Source organism: Daphnia carinata, chromosome 7 (assembly GCF_022539665.2).
Source record: "Daphnia carinata strain CSIRO-1 chromosome 7, CSIRO_AGI_Dcar_HiC_V3, whole genome shotgun sequence".
Classification (NCBI taxonomy): Eukaryota; Metazoa; Arthropoda; class Branchiopoda; order Diplostraca; family Daphniidae; genus Daphnia; species Daphnia carinata.
In genome coordinates, this window is record NC_081337.1 from 688,098 (window position 1) to 693,698 (window position 5,601).

Here is a 5,601-nt window from a genome sequence, read left to right on the forward strand (position 1 = left end):
TTCAACGCCGAGAAGTGTGCTTGCTTGTTCATTGACAAAGCTAAGCCGTCTGATGCTCAGTGCCGGATTGGTACTGAACCAATCCGGTGCCTGGGACCAGACGACCAAGAGACGTATCTTGGTACACCGATCGGCGGAAAATTGCGGTTCCGCCCTCCCACAGACCTTATCTCTAACCTTGATGCCTCACTGATGATGCCGATATCTGGACCATCGCCCGAGCTGCTCAGCTTCTCACTTGTAGAGATCCTACAGTGAGGAATATATGCAGAGAGCAGCTCCATGACACCATCCGGCGAGGGTTCAGAACGGAGCATCCAGGAGTGTTACCAGTTGGGGAATACCTTTCGGGATCCGTGGATGGGGGGCTCTACAGGCTGAGGTACGCGGCGGCAGGATCAAATCTCTGGACTCTTGCCCGTCAAGCTGCCAAACGACTGGGAGTACGGATTGATGTATCCGGTGACGAAAACCTAAGAATTGTCGCCGATGACTTCTCCGTAATCTCAGCCAAGGCAGTCCGCGGACTTCGGAAAGTAGCTCGGCAGCGCTATACTAAGAACCTTCTAACCGACAAGAGCCACCAGGGAGTAGTAGCTATTGGCCTCTCCCTGGAAGAAACATCAAAGGATATGGCTCGCCTAGTATCCTGCCTTACGCCCCTCTCCTTCCGCGACTGGAGATACCTACACAGGGCCCGGCTTGACATTTTTCCTCTTCGGAAAACTCGTATTTTGTTCTCGAGAACAAGACACGAGTTGTTGCCGCCGATGCGGAATGGAAATCGAGACCGGGTTTCACGTTCTTAACAACTGTGTAGAAGGTCTCCAGTTCGCCACCCAGAGGCACAACACCATCCAAGATCTCTTGGAATCGCTGCTAGTCAAGCAGGGACATGACGTCACTGTCAACAAAGCCATCCCCGGGGAACGCTTAAGACCAGATGTTGAATTCCAACTATCTGGCTCCCGGGTGATGGTGAACGTCGTGGTCTGCTATGACCAACCAGGAAGTATGGAGATTGCCTACCAGCGGAAGTATGAAAAATATTCTCTGCTTGGAAGGATTCTTCCCCTGGTTGTCGGGTCCCTTGGATCATGGTACCCCAGGAAAGACGACATCCGCTCCATTCTTGGTATCGACGGACGTTCCTGGGGTGCGTTCAGGTTCAAGGCCCGATTAGCAGCTATCCAAGGATCAATGGATATGGTTTGTGCCCACTTTCATTACGGTGCAATGAATCCCGGAGCCGATGAATTCCCTCCTCCCTCGGTTGAATCCCCTTACCCAGTAGATTAGTAGTACTATTTGAAATATGTTTTTATATATAGTCTTATTTTAAATGCACGTGCACCTATAAGTTTCTTCCCTCAAGACCCTAACCACTATACTACCGAGGACGTGACTTGTAGTCACGAATCCCTATAAGAGTCTCTAAGCAGCTTAAACCGAAAACGTCTCAAGTACCAACTGCTAGTCACTGACCACTGTGACAACACAAAACAAAACAAAACAAAACAAAACAAAACAAAACAAAAAGAAACAAAACAAAAAACAAAACAATAAAAAGAAAACAAAACAAAACAAAACAAAACAAAACAAAACAAAACAAAACAAAACAAAACAAAACAAAACAAAACAAAACAAAACAAAACAAAACAAAACAAAACAAAACAAAACAAAACAAAACAAAACAAAACAAAACAAAACAAAACAAAACAAAACAAAACAAAACAAAACAAAACAAAACAAAACAAAACAAAACAAAACAAAACAAAACAAAACAAAACAAAACAAAACAAAACAAAACAAAACAAGGTTTGTTTTGTCGGAAAAGGAGGTCCGTAGATCGAAACTACGCTCTGCTAACAAAGGATAAATATTAAGTTATATGTAACACAATAACGTAAACAAAAACTTTGTTTATTCCGTAGGCATATAAATAGGCATTTTAATTTATCTTCAACGAATGCAATTGATAAACAAAGCATTTATATTTAGCATCGATGGTTCAGTGGTAGAATGCTCGCCTGCCACGCGGGCGGCCCGGGTTCGATTCCCGGTCGATGCATTTTACGTCTAAAATTGACCCTTAGCACCCGTAGCAGATTCAAGTTGTGCATGATCTGTTATCATAGTTCATCGATTAAGTAACCGTTACGTCATCACATTCGGGAACCGCGGGTAAATCCTGACATGGTATTGGCAAGATTCTCGTCTCTGAATAGCATCAAACTTTTTGCTAGCTCACTATGAGTATATTACCTCTATGAGTAGTATTTACCTAGACTTGTCTGCCTCGTTTGTCGTTGCAGCATACATTCACAAACAAAAACTTGAATAAGCCGTGTGATCTCGACGTGATTTGAACACGCAACCTCCTGATCTGGAGTCAGGCGCGCTACCATTGCGCTACGAAATCCTACAACAGTGATGGTGTTATAGTATGCACCAATTCAATAAGTTGAATGCATATATCACGTATTCCATCCCATTATGTTGATCAAGATCGGCAATTCAACATTGAAATTGATTGGTAAGATTATTTTATTTCATTTTTTAAGAGTAATTAGATTTTGAAGATCATTTAGGTTTTAAGTGAATAATTCGTTATGTTTGTGAGGTTCTTTTAAGTAATGATCAACATGTGTTGTAAATATTGCAGCAACGTCACAGTGACGTTCAATGGCAACCTTGGTTAACACACGTAATTATGATTAACTTATTCCAGGTGTAACGAGCCCAAAGGCTATCCAAAGGAAGCCACACCTTCTTCATCCCTCAAGCGTTTCACAAGTGAAAGTGAACGTATCTCCTCCCACTTTACCTTCAATATTTGTGTTCTGTAGTAGTATAAATACCGCAATTTTTTTACCTTGTAATTGGGAATTGTTCCGGCAATCCACTGACAATACACGAGGTTCGAAACATTACAATTAGAGGTCCCAACGAGACTTAAACTTGTTGTCCAGTAAAAAGTTTCTTACCCGTACCTTATTTCAGTGATTGTGCTCTACATTTCCCCGACGAGTCCAACAACTCTACCAGACCAAGGAAACACCATCAAAGGTAAGCGAATGCCGCTTGATCATATTGTACCAGAGACTACTCGTAAAGAGAATACTTTGTATCCAAACATTGTCGACGAACTATCTCCACCTTTGTACCCCATCCTACTCGAATCAGACACAACCAACCAAAATCCCAACTGTCTTCGAGAAAAATTTTTAGACCATTGGAAAACGCTTGTGGACTTAGAATTTGAACAAGAGTCAGAACGAAACAAAACCTATCAGACCACCACGACAAAAGCGAATATCAAACAAATAGAATCCAAGAAACAAGAAGTTAGTAAAGAGACCCACAACGTATTACAATTGTTTTCATATTCATTGTTAGAACAAATGTTGCAAGTACCACGTGGTATAACAGCAGAAACTATTACAAACACCGCAAAGACACTTAGCGATTACGTAGAATCCCTCGGTGGCAACACCGGAAACCTTGACAGTTTATTACAACAGATTAGTATTGTGCATGGTAAAGAGAAAGAATTCCTGTTCGGCACCATCAGTTTTTTGCAAAAAGAAATAGTACTTGCGCAGATTGCAGAGAAAAAATATTCGTCTAACCTCAATTTCGAGTTACAGAGCTTGCGAAAACAGCTAGATAGCAACAAGAAAAAGGCAAAGAGTTTCAAATATGCCTTAAGTAGTTCCCTTGAGCAACTCCAAGAAAGTAAAGAAACACTCAAAAATGCGAATCAGCGAATTAGAAACAAGCCTTGAAACTGCCACTGCAACAGAAAATCAACTGCAAAACCTTTTACGGAAAAGAGAGGAAAACAACATAGCTGTTGAAAGAGAAGGGCAAGAAATAATTAGCAAACTTGAACGTGAAAGAAAACAACTGGTTACGAGGTTAGAAACCGCGGAGCAACTTCTGACAGAAACAAAAGAAACAAGAGAGATCCTTGAAAAAACCTTAACAGAAAAAGCCAGTTTACGAAGAAGGCTGAAAGATAGTACTACAAAGAATAAAAATCTTGAAACGGAATTACAAAAAAAACCAACGTACAGGCAGGAGACAGAGAAGAAAAAATCAAATATCTGGAAAACAGAATAAAAGAATATAGAAGGCAACAGATAACATTCGCGGAAACCGAAGATTTAGACGCCTCCAACGAACCAGGAGAGATCACTAGTGAGTGAGATAAACGATCTAACCACACTAACAGAAGGAGACAAATCCCTTCACTAAGAGTTAGAATCAGAACAAATTGCCGAGCTACAGCAACTCAACGACGACCTAAAAAACCAAATCAAGATCCAAAACAACAACCTCCTTCAACTAGAACAAAAGTATCAGACTCTCAAACAAAAAACCAAAATGGGACTTTCGAGAATTGACGGCGACACAACAGATACCGATAATATCGATACATCCACAACCCAACCAATTGTAAAAGCATTAGGAGAATTATTTTCGAGAGAAGACAAAAAGTCAATTCCATTTTTCAAAGGGAAAAGCACTGATAAATTAATAACAGAATGGCTGAAGGACGCAGAACATTTAGCACGCAACAACGACTGGGACGACAACCAAAAAATACTTTTCTTCACCGACAGACTAAAAGGTGATGCCCTAGAATGGCATGGAAACTACGTAGAAGAGCAAGGTGACAAGTTAAGTTATGACGAGTGGAAAACCGCCATCATTGCAAGGTTCCAGGATGCATCCCACACAACAATTGAAAGCCACAAGTCATCCTTAATCCGTCCCACTAGGACAACCAGGACGTGCCTGATATAGGCGCGAAAATAGATGTACGTTAGCCACGTTTGTTGCCTAGGAAATCACTATATCTGTGATGAGGGAGTTTAGATCGATACGAACAAGATCTCCACAATCAAGTGGTCGATACTCCAGACCACAAAATCCGCGAGTTCGATTTCACGAAGGCCGAATAGTCGAGTTCCAGTATTGACCGAAACTTTAATCGTAACAGAGAAAACAGCCCATACCACAGCAACTATACTTCACCACGAAGAGAAGGTAGTTCCACGGGGGTATAGACAATCCAATTTCCCAACGTACCAACAAACACCACAGAGACCACCATACAGCAGCAGACCAATACACTACAATCAACCGAACTTTCAACAGCACAACAATCAACAGTTGTATGGTCAAAACCCATCCTATTCTCATCAATACCCACAGCCACGACAAACCCAACCAAACTCCACCGACACCCTTGGAAATAGAATCATTATCTGCTACAAGTGCAATAAAAAAGGACACATTGCACGAGAATGTTGGACAGATATGGCACGTATCAACAATCCGAACCGCCGTCCAATGTAGTAAACACAATATCCCTACCAGACAACCCCTCAACATATAATTTAGAATCAGCGATACCCAAACTAATACGTATACCCATTAGAATTTTTGAAAAAGAAATTCATGCTTTAGTAGACACAGGTGCTGCAGCCAGTTTAGTTTCAAACAGCATATTATTCAACCTAAAGACCACAGAAACGCTTAAAAGAATTAAAACACCCCTTCACCAAGATTCAGAACGGTGTCAGAAGAAAC

The 5,601-nt window shown here is 41.4% G+C and overlaps 2 non-coding genes across 2 annotated transcripts; one reads left to right on the forward strand and one right to left on the reverse strand.

Annotated features, from left to right (window-relative positions):
* The first annotated feature begins 2,000 nt into the window (after window positions 1–2,000).
* Trnag-gcc (transfer RNA glycine (anticodon GCC)) lies at window positions 2,001–2,071 on the forward strand. Its single transcript has one exon. It is a non-coding gene; the product is annotated as a tRNA-Gly (tRNA).
* Window positions 2,072–2,350: 279 nt separating this feature from the next.
* Trnaw-cca (transfer RNA tryptophan (anticodon CCA)) lies at window positions 2,351–2,422 on the reverse strand. Its single transcript has one exon. It is a non-coding gene; the product is annotated as a tRNA-Trp (tRNA).
* Between the last annotated feature and the right edge of the window lie 3,179 nt (window positions 2,423–5,601).